This window comes from Homarus americanus, unplaced genomic scaffold, assembly GCF_018991925.1.
Source record: "Homarus americanus isolate GMGI-L3 unplaced genomic scaffold, GMGI_Hamer_2.0 scaffold50281, whole genome shotgun sequence".
Lineage (NCBI taxonomy): Eukaryota > Metazoa > Arthropoda > Malacostraca > Decapoda > Nephropidae > Homarus > Homarus americanus.
The window spans coordinates 4131621-4146958 of NW_024742338.1; the positions used below are offsets into that span (position 1 = coordinate 4131621).

The 15338-nt window shown below is 43.1% G+C and overlaps 1 long non-coding RNA gene across 1 annotated transcript; it reads right to left on the reverse strand.

Annotated features, from left to right (window-relative positions):
- Nucleotides 1-2795: 2795 nt before the first annotated feature.
- Nucleotides 2796-15135, reverse strand: LOC121876893. The gene is made up of 4 exons (XR_006090842.1): nt 15076-15135; nt 12288-12397; nt 4184-4319; nt 2796-2828 (listed from the first exon to the last, which is right to left on the reverse strand). It is a non-coding gene; the product is annotated as an uncharacterized LOC121876893 (long non-coding RNA).
- Nucleotides 15136-15338: the final 203 nt, after the last annotated feature.

The window sequence follows — 15338 nt, forward strand, 5'->3', positions numbered from 1 at the left end:
TTTCCCTTCCTCCCTGGCTCTTTCCCTTCCTCCCTGCTCTTTCCCCTCCTCCTGGCTCTTTCCCCTCCTCCCTGGTTCTTTCCCCTTCCTCCCTTGCTCTTTCCCCTCCTCCCTGGCTCTTTCCCCCTCCTCCTGGTTCTTTCCCTTCCTCCTTGGCTCTTTCCCCTCCTCCCTGGCTCTTTCCCTTCCTCCTTGGCTCTTTCCCCTCCTCTGGCTCTTTCCCCTCCTCCCTGGTTCTTTCCCTTCCTCCTTGGCTCTTTCCCCTCCTCCCTGGCTCTTTCCCCCTCCTCCCTGGTTCTTTCCCTTCCTCCTTGGCTCTTTTCCCCTCCTCCCTGGCTCTTTCCCTTCTCCTTGGCTCTTTCCCCTCCTCCTGGCTCTTTCCCCTCCTCCTGGTTCTTTCCCTTCCTCCTTGGCTCTTTCCCCTCCTCCCTGGCTCTTTCCCTCCTCCCTGGCTCTTTCCCTTCCTCCCTGGCTCTTTCCCCTCCTCCCTGTCTTCCCCTTCCTCCCTGGCTCTTCCCCTCCTCCCTGGCTCTTTCCTTCCTCCCTGGCTCTTTTCCCCTCCTCCCTGGCTCTTTCCCTTCCTCCTTGGCTCTCCCCTCCCTCCCTGGTTCTTTCCCTTCCTCCTTGGCTCTTTCCCCTCCTCCCTGGCTCTTTCCCCTCTCCCTGGTTTCTTCCCTTCTCGCTCTTTTCCCCTCCTCCCTGGCTCTTTCCCCTCTCCCCTGGCTTTCCCTTCCTCCCTAGCTCTTTCCCCTCCTCCCTGGTTCTTTCCCTTCTTCCTTGGCTCTTTCCCCTCCTCCCTGGCTCTTTCCCCTCCTCCCTGGCTCTTTCCCTCCCCTCCCTGGCTCTTTCCCTTCCTCCTTGGCTCTTTCCCTTCCTCCCCTGGCTCTCATTCTCTCTTGCTCTCACCCAATTTAGCCCCTACTTATCCCTCCCTCTATCTTATCCCTATCCTCTCCTCCTACCCTCCCTATCTCTCATCCTCCTCCTTCCTTCTCTCTTCCCCCTCCTTCCCTCCCCCTCCACCCTCTCCTCACTTCTCTCTTCCTTCTTTCTTCCTTTCCCTTCTCTCCCCTCACCCCTTCCCCCCTTCTCCCCTTCTCCCCTCCATCCCCACACTCACCTTCCCCCCCTTCTCCCCTTCTCTCCCCTCCCAGTACACTCACCTTGCTGCAAAGATGATGACGTGGGGAAGTGATGGTCAGCTGATGTGGCAGAAGGTGATGAATAACAGATCCGGGTTGGCAGGCGACTAGGAAGAGCCTGGAAGAGTGAGGAGGTGGAGTCAGGGAGAGTGAGTCAGGGAGTGGTGAGGTGGTCAGGAAGTGGGTCAGGGAGAGTGAGTCAGGGAGAGTGAGTCAGGAGGTGAGTGAGGTGATCAGGAGGTAATCAGGAGGAGAGTCAGGGAGAGAGAAGTGAGGTCAGGGAGAGAGTGAGTCGAGAGGAGGAGAGTGGTCAGGGGGTGAGGAGAGGTCAGGAGGTAGTCAGGGAGGTGAGGAGTGAGTGAGGTCAGGAGAGAGTGAAGAGTGAGGTAAGAAGAGTGAGAGGTGGTAAGAAGGGTGAGAGTGAGTAAGAAGAATGAGAGTGAGGTAAGAAGAGTGAGATGAGAGTAAGAAGGTGAAGTGAGAGTAAGAAAAGATAAATAAAATAAAGTAATAATCATCCTTTATGATATAATTAATTGGTGAAAAAGTGCAAAAAATTAATAATACAAGAATTAAATATCAACTTAAATCTATCTATCTATCTATCTATCTATCTATCTATCTATCAATCTATCTATCTATCTATCACCGCGGATACTCACATAGACACATTGAGAAAGAGAGAGAGGATGAACTCGTTGTAGATGGCGAGAGAAATGTACTTGGATTCATTGAACTCTGAAGGAGCCTTCCTCACCATGATGCACATGTGCCCCACACCAGGAACAACATCTCCACTGTAACAGGGTAGTTCAAGCTCGTTAAGGGGTAGTTGAGGTGGGCAGTGGTAGTTTGGAGTAATTAGAGGCAGATAATAAGGTATAGTTGTTAAGATGACCACAGCTGTATGCCCCACACCAGGAACATCTCCACTGTAACAAGGTAGTTCACGCTCGTTAAGGAGGTCAAGTGAAGTTAGATGCCAAGAGTTTCTTAATTACAGTAATTCACAATCTAATGGACTTCACCAGGAACCGTATTTTCACTGCAACAAACAGCTCTCACTAATTGAGGATAGTTAAGGAGAGTTAAATGTAATTGGGATAGTTAGGAGTAGTTAGCAGCAATCAAAAATAGTTAATAACACTTATAGATGAAGGCAATAGGGACTAAATATTATGATAATACACATGAGTAAGATTTCCAATGTAATAAGGCAGTTTACACTCGTTAGGACTAATTCAGAGCTGTTAAGGGTAATTGAGATCAGCCAATGGTACTTAAAAGTTTCTAAAAGATCTTACACGTCATGCAATTAAGTAGTTATTGATTACATGACACAGACAAGGCCAAATGTGGTGAGAGGTTATTAGTGCAGAGGTCATGTGAGGTCATGTTAGGTCATGCTAGGTGTGTGTGTGTGTGTGTGTGTGTGTGTGTGTGTGTGTGTGTGTGTGTGTGTGTGTGCAAGATCAGGTTCACTAGGAGAGCGTAGGAGAGTGGTGGAGCGTGTTGGAGAGTGAGGGAGTGTTGAAGTGTGGGGGAGTGGTGGAGAGTGTTGGAGAGTGACGGACGGAAGGTTGGGGCAAGACAATGTCATCTCACACTTACAGGCAGTAAAGGCGTGATCCCACCAGTCAGTCGAACACAGGAAAGCCTTCACCGAGCAGTCATCGACACTATGACCTGTGGACCAAGGAAAAAAAATTAACAGGACAATCAGGAAAATATATGAACTATCGAGGGGAAAATAAATGACATTGGCGGGAAATAAGAAAATCAGGAAAATACATAGAATATTGGGGAAAATAAGAGGGAAATAACTACATCATGTACTCAAGGGGTTAAATAACTGTACTCAAAGGGTTAAATAATTGTACTCAAGGGTATAAATAAGTGTACTCACGGGGTTAAATAAATGTACTCAAGGGGATAAATAATTGTACTCAAGGGTATAAATAATTGTACTCAAGGTGTTAAATAACTGTACTCAAGGGTTGTTCCTTTTCCCGTTACGCTATTGCCACAGAGATATGAGCCTGGCAGGGGTAACACTGCTGCCTACTCTCTCTCTCTCTCTCTCTCTCTCTCTCTCTCTCTCTCTCTCTCGGTTTTTAGGTCAGGGATGTGAAACCTGGCAAGTGCGGTCCGTAGGTTTTCACGTCTAATTCCTTTACAGAAATTCACATCACTACTATTACTACTACTACAGAGATGGCCTCCAACCTCCCCCAATAGCCATACTACTACTACTACTACTACTACTACTACTACTACTACTACTACTACTACTACTACTACTAGCCGTATGACTTTCTTGCGTTCTCTCTATCTAGGTATCTGTCCGTCACTGTTACACGATCTATTGCTGGGAGAGATGATAACAAAATCCCCTAATTCCCAATGTAAATTCCCAGCTGGCAAATCCCCCAAAATCGCAAAATCCCAGCGGACAAAATCCCATCTACCACTTGAGATTACAAGTACTTTACCTCTCGTTGTGTGAAGCTGGCAGCTGGGAGGAAATTATGCACTGGTATTTTGGTACAATGTTATAATCTGAACGAAACAAAAATACATGTTGTCCTCCCCCGTGTGTGTGTGTGTGTGTGTGTGTGTGTGTGTGTGTGTGTGTGTGTGTGTGTGTGTGTGTGTGTGTGTTTTATCAGGCAACGGCTCGGTAAACATTTCATGTGGATTACATTTTACAGAAGAGCGTTGTTTTATGTTGACGTAACTACCATTAACTACCAGTAACTACCAGCTTCACGTTATTTAGTGATTAACCAAAGAGGATTATACGTTTAAGGATAATTCAACGAGGAAATTAGCCAGCGTATAATGGATGTTTAACGAGGATGTAACCGGAACAAAACCCATGATTCAGAGAAAATGGATATAATTTTCACTTTTTTCATGGGACACTAAACTAAATTCTAAGAAGCGGATTTAAATTTGTTGCGTGTTATGTATATGTTAAAGCAAAACACACACACACACACACACACACACACACACACACACACACAGATTATACTTACATGGGGTGGGGCCACTACAGTGCGTATGGCCAGGAAGACTGAAAATACCCCGACAATAATGCCCAGTCGCTTCATGAGGTCAAGATCAGTGATCTTGACCGCCTTGGCTGACCTGACCCGGAAGATGACCGAGATTCTGCAAGTAAAATAATGTTAATGATAATAATAATGATAAACAACAACATACAACAACACCAACAACAACATCATCATAATAATAATAATAATAATAATAATAATAATAATAATAATAATAATAATAATAATAATAATAATAATAATAATAATAATAATAAACATGACCATTATACACTATATATATACAAACACGATTATACAGGTCCTGGATTTGTGAGATTAAAGGTATGCAAATTATGTGTGTGTGTGTGTGTGTGTGTGTGTGTGTGTGTGTGTGTGTGTGTGTGTGTGTGTGTGTGTGTGTGTGTACAGTACAGTAGGTGCACACATCACGAGTACACACACACACACATATATATGCATAAAAAATTCACATATATTTAACCACACACACACACACATTTATTTAGACAAAATATCGATCAATATATTTGTCTACCGAAATGTAAATTAGCGAATCACTTAAAACCATACGAGAGAGAGAGAGAGAGAGAGAGAGAGAGAGAGAGAGAGAGAGAGAGAGAGAGAGAGAGAGAGAGAGAGAGAGAGTTATAACAAATCAAATCAAATCAAGATGAATACTTTACATGTCCTTAAAATAAATATGAAAAAAGAAGAAAGTAAGAAAGTGAGATAAAAAGAGAGAAAGTGAGAGAGAGGAGTAACACAGGCAGGGGGAGTTAGAAAGGTTATAATGTCAGTCGTCTCTTGTGGTGGTGGCGGTAAACTCTCTTTAACAGTGTCCAATGTGATGTGGTGTCTGGCTTACGCCCTTATTCCACTAGATCCACCTAGACGAAATACCATTGGACGAAATTCCACTGGACAAAATTTTAATGACGAAATACCACTGGACAAACTTTCAATTGAGCAAAATCCAACTGGACAGAATTCAATTCGACAAAACTCTCCTGGACAAAATTTTATCAGCCCAAATCCCACCAGACAAAATTCCACGGGACAAAATATCACTGCATGAATTCCACGGGATAATTTTGTGTGTGTGTGTGTGTGTGTGTGTGTGTGTGTGTGTGTGTGTGTGTGTGTGTGTGTGTGTCTGTTCGTCTGTCTCTATTCCTTTATTTATCTAATTTTTAATGTCCCTACCTCTCTCTCTCTCTCTCTCTCTCTCTCTCTCTCTCTCTCTCTCTCTCTCTCTATGAACTACTTTGATAATTATTCGACTATGTGAACATTTTCGACTCAGTTTCGAACAGCTAGTGAACTATTTTGACATATTTTCTACTAAATTTTGAACAGCCAGTGAATCATTTAACCAATTATTCGACTCAGTGAACAATTTCGACTAACTTTCGAACAGACACTGAAACATATCAACTAGTTTTCGATAAATTTTCAAGCCCAAAGTAAATCCATTCGGTCTCTTTTTATATACTTCTCATCTTCGAGACACGGTTCGATACTTAGCGAGTTGGGGGTCGGGTTCCAGCTTCATTAATATGTATCACTCACGCCTCCAAGACCGAATCCTCATGAAGCATTACCGCCGAAAGTTCTTTTCCCTTTCCCTTCTCCTTCCCCTTCCTCGTCTTCATCTCTCTCTCTCTCTCTCTCTCTCTTTCTTTCTCTCTGTTTTGAACCATTTTTGACACAATATTCGACTTCTGAAGCATTACTGTCTTAGTTATTTTTTCTCTCTCGTGGGTTTAAGTGGTTCTGAAGCAATATATTAGCTGAAACGAACCTAAAAACCTCAGATTTACTTTTTGCACTTCGCTCGATTTCAATCATCTTTTGTTTCGACTTTGAATTCGTATCAGTGAATCACTTTATCTCGAATATCTAGAATTCAGATCTCCTTATGGGAGGTTCGAGTCTATTTGTTTTGATGAATCTACATGAATATCTTTCATTTGTGTTTTGTTTATTTGTGTATGTGATGTGTTTGTATATGTGTGGACCCTTTGTGTGTGTGTGTGTGTGTGTGTTGGAGCTTAAAATTGACAAGGTTACTATCCCAGCTGGCCCAGTGCTTGAGTGTTTGTTAATACGTGAGAATTTTTGAGTGCTTTATTTCGAGGATTGTTTCTGAGTGCTAGTTTATGAGTGTTTATTTTTGAGTGCTTGTGTTTTTAGTGTATTTTGAATGATTATTTTGAGTGCTTGATATGAGTAGTTATTTTATTAGGGTATTTTGAGTGTTTGTTAATGACAGGTCATCAGGAGTACCTAATCTGGGGTGCCTAATCATTAAGTGATCCAATAATATCACACAATGTCGGTGATATTTTACACAAAAGTCAACACTTAAGTCTCCACTGTTTTTTGTTTTTGTTTTAATTCCATTCAACAATGTGATTCTTTTATGTTAATGCACAAATGACATAATTCACCACGAGCTACCTGTCACATTATGAATGATTTCTGTCTTTCAATAAAAAAAAGAAGAAAAAAAAGACAGATTTATTCATGAGAGTGAAAGAGTTAAGCTGCCAATTTGTCGCTACGAAGTTATTTTATTTTGTGGAAGTAATAATATTTTTTTTTAGTCACGGTAATCAGATGAAGGTGTATGGAGGTGGTGATGGCGTGAAGTATAGTTAGATAATACACCACAATATTACCACATATAGCCCTTTATATATTAACACTATCTGTACCTAGGGCACTATGTTTAACTTATTGTATTCTATATTATTTTATATTATACAAACTGATCAAAAAGTTCCTATGCACCTAAAATAATCAGCACTAGAGCATTTCCTACGCAATTTAAAGTACCAATATAGTCCATAACTACATCATTAATTATATCACAAGTGCACATAAACTTTTTGAACACCCTGTATATATTTTATTATTAGGAATTATATATCTTACAATGTAATAAACGATTCATATATAATTCTTTTAATAATACATATTTTTGAGATCATTAATATTTGGGTTCCTGCTGGTGGGGACGTGGACAAATTTATTAATGCCCGGGGGCTCGTATTCATGTACATTTTTTGTGCTAATTTTACCGCTTACTGGCGGCTAAGTGAATTTATCTAATTAAGGTCGAGTTCCTAACCTAACCTAACCTTAACTGGAGGCTAAGTGAATTTATCTAGTTACGGTACAGCCCCTAACCTAACCTAACTTAAAACTAACTTAACCTAACCTAATGCTGACCTGACCTAACCAAACCGAATGCTAACTTAACCTATCCTAACCTAACTTAACCTAAACTAATGCGAACCTTACCTAGCTCAACATAATCTAACTTAACGTTAACCTAACTTAGCCTAACCTAACACTACCTTAACCTAACCTAACACTATTTCAACCTAATCTAACACTACCTTAACCTAATCTAACACTAACTTAGCCTAATCAGACCTTCACGTGATCCCCACTACTCATAACCGTAAAAAAACACAATTAAGTTTCAATTATCCGGGACTTCCTTAACCGGACATCCTTAAAAAACAAAATTTGAAAACTGTCTTGTCGTTTCTCAGTCTTCAGAAAGTATATATAATTATTTAACATATCAAATATCCCCTGTTAATTTCGTTAGAGTATTACCTTGAAAATATTTTGTTTATTGAATTAAAAAATACTTATAATACTTTAAAAAAAATACTAAAATAATATCAAGAATGAAACACTAGATCAAATACATTCCCTTGATATTACCACAGAAATTCCTTAGTCAATATTATATGTGTAGAGGAACAGAAGACTCGGGAAATATATTCTTTCTTAGTGAGGGTGTCTTGGGTATATTGCTGGGAGAATATAATATGTCAAGTGTGAGGGCAATGTGAGCAATAGTGTGGTGATATTGGGACGATATTGTTTCTTGGGGTCTCTCTCTCTCTCTCTCTCTCTCTCTCTCTCTCTCTCTCTTATCTTCCATAGCCTTCTCTTTCATTACCCTTCCTTTCTTTTCTCTCCCTCTTTTTTCATTTTCTCTGTCTTCCATCTACCCAATGTCTCTCAGCACTCTATCTAACTTTCAGGGTGGGGCACACACACACACACACACACACACACACACACACACACACACAATACAGCACCACACATTACACTGAACACAACCCTTTAATACAACATTTCTACAGATCTCTCTCTCCCTTTGACCTAACTCTCTACTCTCTCTCTCCTTTCTCCCTCCTTCCCACCCTTTCTTCTCCCCGCCTGAGCAGCTCAAGTAATAGATGTATTATTATCATTCCAAATGGTACGAAAAAGTGACACAAGAAAAACAACAACATACGTCTCTCCTCTGTGTGTGTGTGTGTGTGTGTGTGCGTGTGTGTGTGTGTTTGTGTGTGAGCGTATTCAGACCAACACACAAACAATCACCTGAATGGATGACGACAACAAACACTCGGATAATAAACAAACAAACAAACTCCCCAAAAATTAAACAAAACAACAACAAACAACAACAATATCAACAACCAAACAAACAAATCCCCTCCAGAAATTGTCTTGTTAGAGGCGATGAAGCAGAAGACCTGTCTCCCTCCCCCCCCCTTTCTCTCACCTTCTCCCTCCCTCTTCTCCCTTTGTTTCCTCCTCCTTGTTCCTCCTTCCCCAGTATCTCCCCTCCGTCTCCCAGTCCTCCCCTCTCCTCCCCCAGTCCCTCCTCCCTCTTCCTCCCCCAGTCCTCCTCTCCCTCCCCAGTCCCTCTCTCCCTCCCCCCAGTCCCTCCCTCTCCTCCCTTCCTCCCTCCCCAGCACCTCCCTCTCCTCCCTCTCTCCCCAGTCCCTCCCTCTCTCTCCCCAGTCCCTCCCTCTCTCCCCCAGTACCTCCCTCTTCATCCCCAGTACCTCCCTCTCCTCCTACCCCTCCTCCCCCCCTCTCTCTCTCTCCTCTCTTCCTTCCACTTCTCTCCTTTTCTCTCTCTCTCTTCTTGACCATCCATCTCCCTCTCCCTCACCCACCCCCCCACCGAGTCCTGCAGCCAATCAACGGACACTTCCCGTAACTTAATCTTCGTGTTGTCAGGTCATCTGGGTCCTCACTGTGTAAGGTCGAGTCTTCCATGACCCTACTAATGTATTTTCGCTCCTATGACTTACGAGACCTTTTGATTATATACCTTTCTTGTGTTCTGAGTTTTAGTTCGAGGTGATGGGTAACGTAAGTGACTCCTAGCCAGAGAGTGCGAGAAAGTACCAGAGCTAGACAGTGCCAGCGTGCCACACAGAGCCAAACAGTGCCAGACAGAGGCAGAGCTAGACAGTGCCATGCAGTAACAGAGCTAGACAGTGCCAGACAGTACCAGACAGTCCCACACAATGCCAGCGCTAGACAGTGCCAGACAGTCCAAGACAGTCAGAAATGAATCATATTTACCCAGGATTATATTTTTACAATAGCGTAGGAAACGAAGGATCTAGTTCATTGATTGTGTGTTTGTTTGTGTGTGGTGGAGGAGGGCGAGTGTATGTGTTTGTTTGAGTGTGGTGGAGGAGGGCGAGTGTATGTGTTTGTTTGTGTGTGGTGGAGAGAGAGAGAGGTAATCCATCGTTGCCTAAGCCTGTCACGCAACACCCACACACACACACACACACACACACACACACACACACGCACGCACACACACGCGCGCGCGCACACACACACACACACACACACACTCATGGCAGGATACAAATATTAGAGTCAATCAACACATAACATTCACACAACGAAGGTCAGAGGTCAGGTCAGGAGTCAGGTTAAAGGTCAGGTCAAAGGTCAGGTTAGGGTCATGTGTACTCCATTAGAGGGCCACTGGACTCTTCCTTTGACACTCACTTGTTCAATACGCCTGAAAAAAATGTAAAAATGGAAATACAAAACGTAAAAATCTAAATGTAAATAAAATGTAAATAATTATGTAAATACTTTAATTGTAAATAACATTGTCAACTCTCAATTTGAATACGGAATGTAAATATGTCAGTACTGAATGTAAACAAGAATATAAATACATATTGTAAATGATAATGTAAATATGAAAAGTAAATAAAGAAGGGTCAAATACGTTTGTATATATCGCACTAAGATTAACTCAAGTGTTGCCATGGTTACGGTCCGCGGAATCATAACACAATGGGTATTTCGGTGTATTAAAGAAAACGATGACATGAGGCAGTTTCCAGCGGTGACTACATTAACTTAAAGTAACTGAGTCACTATTAAGAATAAGAGAAGACGACGACGAAGAAGAAGAAGAAGACATAACAATAAATAATGAGGAAATAGAATAAGGAACAATAAACTATTTACACAAAAATCCCACAAATCCACGAGATTCCAAAGACAATTAATTCGGATCTTCGTTTTGGGCCCCAGAACCTCAACGACCAACTCGAAGACCACAAACTGCTCCTGGCTGGGGCTAGGTGAGGGGAGGGAGGAGGAGGAGGAAGAGGGGAGAGAAGGAAGGGGGGGGGGAGTAGGGAGGGGCTACTGTCTAATTGGGGGCATTTATGGACACTAATCACCAGTGTCTAATTGCTTCTGGCCATCAGTAACGAACTAGCCCAGGTAAGGTGGGAGGCGAAGCGAGGAGACGGTTCGAATCAATAGCTCGAAGCTCCGTAATGAATCACCTCCTCCATTGAACTATACAGTATAAAGCTCTCAGGGAAATGGGAGAACATAGAGGGGGGGGGGGGGGGTGTTGATGGTTTAATAGGTCGTTGTGGTTTGTTTACATACCTAACTACAGTACAGGTAGATAGGCAGCTATCAAACAGGGAGGTACTACCGCCTAGGAAGATATTGGAAGCATCACGAAAATTGTGACCAAGTCCCAAGTTGCTGGTCTGACTTTCTGCCTCATTTACACACAATTGCAGGGTCTCAATTGTTTCTCTTACTATTGACAGCAACACATACATACACTATATCGTTTCTCACTGTTGATTTATCTTTTTCATTCTGTATTTATTATTATTATTATTATTATTATTATTATTATTATTATTATTATTATTATTATTATTATTATTATTATTACTATTATTACTATTATTATTATTCCCCCCCCAGGCCCTGATGTGGGTCAGTGACCTGTGCCTGGGTGGGCTGATCCCCGTAAAAAAAAGAAAGGAAAATAAAGACCAACAATAGAAACGAAGATCGAGCTGGGGTTCGAGACTGGAGTTCTGTGGAAGTCGTGAGTCGATCAGGGGGAACGTTGTTGTGGCTGTGTTGTGTAGTGGGTGTGCTCTGTCTGCTGATTCTGTTATCCTGTTACCTCTTGAGCTCTCTCTGTCTCTCTTTCTCCCTCTAGCTCTCTTTCACTGTCTATTATTATCTCTCTTTCTCTGTCTAATAAAAACATATGAACATAAGAATGGGGGAAACTGCAGCGGGCTTATTGACCAATACTAGGCAGCCCTGTTTACACCCAACCCCTATCGCTCATATATCTGTCCAACCTACATTTGAAGCTACCCAGCGTATATTTGAAGCTACCCGCCGTATATTTGAAGCTACCCAGCGTATATTTGAAGCTACCCGCCGTATATTTGAAGCTACCCAGCGTATATTTGAAGCTCCCTGCCGTATATTTGAAGCTACCCAGCGTATATTTAAAGCTACCCGCCGTATACGTGAAGCTACCCGGCGTATATGTGAGGCTACCCGGCGTTTCCCCCCCCCAAAAAAAATCAGCTCCCCCCTCTCCCCTCGCTTTCCATCACTCCAAAGACCACTCCCCCACCCTCCTCTTCCCGCGAAAAAACCCTCTCCCTACCTCCTCCCACACAACACAGAGACCCCCCACCTTTTCGCTTCTAAGAAGAACCATCCTCCTCCTCCTTCATTTCCCCTCAAAATACCCCCTCCTCCTCCCTCCAAAATACTCCTCTATGCAAATCACCCTCCTCCTCCTTCCTTTTCCCTACAAAACACCCTCCACCTCCTTCTTTTCCCCTCCAAAATACACTCTCCAACATCCACTCCCCCCAAAACACCCTCCTCCTCTCCCTCCCATAGACTGACTCACCTCCAAGTCTTCAGCATGAGGGCGCCGTACGACAGGGAGAAGCCAATCTCCCTCAGCCACACCCGCAAGGTACACGTCACGATGCTCGGGATGGGGTACAACACCAGCGTCTGTAGTACATGAAAGAGTACATGGTTTGAGTACATGAGAGAGTATATGGTCTGAGTACATGAAAGAGTACATGGTTTGAGTACATGAGAGAGTATATGGTCTGAGTACATGAAAGAGTATATAGTTTGAGTACATGAGAGAGTATATGGTTTTAGTCCAAAGGAAAGTACATGGTTTTAGTACATGAGAAAGTACTTCAATTAGAATTATGGTCTAGTACATTAGTTAATACATTAGATTAAAACAGAGTACATAGTCTAGTACACAGTATATGGTTTTGCACATAAATTAGTACACACATAAAATACAATAACACACACACACACACACACACACACACACACACACCTGCCGTAAACCGATGGAGAATATTAATCTCTTCCTCAATGCTCCAAGGAACGACTTGGTCCTCAAAGACACAGTCATCTCTTAATGGAGTCTCCCCCTGTCTCTCTCCCTCCCCCCACGAGAGACTTTCCATGTTACCGAAGAAGGTCTTGATTTGAGTGAGTTATGTGTTCCTGGCTAAGGTGTTATCTTGGGGTGTAGAGTTACAGCTGGTCTTAAGATATGAGAGAGAGAGAGAGAGAGAGAGGAGAGAGAGAGAGAGAGAGAGAGAGAGAGAGAGAGAGAGAGAGAGAGAGAGAGAGAGAGAGAGAGAGAGAGAGAGAGAGAGAGAGAGAGAGAGAGAGACACGTCGATATCATGAGTCGCCCATCATAAACTAGTCATCCCTAATTAAATGAGAGGGAGATATTAAACTTATATGCCACACACACACACACACACACACACACACACACACACACAGATAGAAAAAAAAAACATACAATATCTAAGAAACTTTCCCAACAAAAATTTATCCCTTAATCAAGATATTCATCAAACTAATGGGGAAAAAACCCATTAAAACATAAAAAAGAAAAAACTTGTATAGGGTCTGTCATCACTCCCTCTCCACTCATCACTATCTGCGGTATATCACTCCCTCTCCACTCATCACTATCTGCGGTAATCTGTGAGGAAGTCTCGGCAAAATAACTCATCAGTGTCAGATCCGTCGTCGCTTGCCGCTGTGTTTGTAAAGAAAAAAAAAGTTGATGATGTCACGACCAGCAGGAGGACACCCACACCCCCTGCTGAGTCTCTCATCTTGACTCCCTGATTAAACAAACTCATCTCAACCAGTCTCTCACACACACAACTATCTCAACTAAACCCTGATTTAATCTCTTCTTAACCCCCTCCCACACCCACCTACCTACCCACCCACCCACCCACCTACCCACCCACCCACCCACCCACCCGCTCCCTTGACAGAATAAATCTCTCAAAGTAGCTTATTCATACAATTTTAATATTCTTCGACCTCTCATCTTTACAGGGGGAAAGGGGAGAGGAAGGGGAGGACAAATCTAACTACATTATAAATTGCATGGAGATAGATAGATATATATATATGTGTCCTTTTAGAGGACATCTGACGGGGACATGATTGGGGCAAAAGCCAAGGTAAGGAGGTGGGATAGGAGGAGGGAGGACACACACACACACACACACACACACACACACACACACACACACACACACACACACACACACATGGTCCAGCATCCTCAAGATTTCACAAGACCAGCATCTTCTAGTAGCCTTCCCTCACGCAACTCCTACAAAAATACACATAAATACCAAAACATCAATCACCTCGCAATAACACCACTAGAAACTGTATTGTCACTGTTATTTACCGTGTATGGAGGGTTGTCGTGTGTGGGGGAGGGAGGGAGGAGGGAGAGTATCCGACGTACCCAAGATGACAGGTTGGTGGGGTTCTGTGTGAGTGTGTCCGGCGGCGGGGATATCAAGACCCCCGTCAACCAATGAGGTACCTCTCGTTGGTGCTCACCGTTTTAACAGATGAAAGACGCCATGGGGGTTACCTTTGACGGTGTGTGTGTGTGTGTGTGGTATTGATATGTCAATGTTTGTGTGTGCGTTTGAATATGTATTTGTGTGTAAATATATCTATGCATCTGTGTGCATGTGTAAATATGCGTTTTATGTATTTTTATGCGTGTGTATGTATGTATGTATGTATGTATGTATGTATGTATGTATGTTTGTATGTATGTAATTTATGTATATCTACGCTAACACTTAATCTATCCATTCACCATACTTTCACAACCCCACTTAACATAAATCGGAATTAGCTTAAGTTATTCACCACAAGAGAACTTAACTGACCCTAATCCAGAAATAAATCCGGGCAGCTTTAAACCACATCGCCTGACCCGGTACGTGTAATCCTATTTCCCTCAGTCTGACCTGATTTAACCTCACGTTTTCTGTTCCTCCTGTCTTTATTACCTCACTCTTGTCTATTCTAAAATTCATGACTCTCTCTCTCTCTCTCTCTCTCTCTCTCTCTCTCTTTTTCTTCTTTTTTCCTGTTTTGTGTTCATTTCTTTTCTCTCTATCTCTCTTTTTCACAGACAGACAGACAGACAAACAGACAGACACAAATCATGACTCGACAGACAGACAGACACAGGCAAAAGCACACCGTCGCGAGGGAGCAGGTAGACAGACAAACAGACAGACAGACAGGCAGACAGACAGACAGACGAACAGACAGACAGACGGGTAGACAGACAGACAGACAACATGGCCTCACCGTGGCGTAGATAAAACAGGCGCAGGATGATGATACGAAAAGAGCAACACGGGGCTGGCGGCTCCGGATCTCACCTGTGGGGGGTGAGGGGAGGGGGTGGTGAGGGCTGGGAGAGTGAGGGAGAGGCAGGGGGCTGGGAGAGTGAGGGAGAGGCAGGGAGGCTGGGATAATGAGGGAGAGGCAGGGGGCTGGGAGAGTGAGGGAGAGGCAGGAGGTTGAGAGAGGAGAAAACTGAAAAAGTGATAAATGGTTGAATGAAAGGA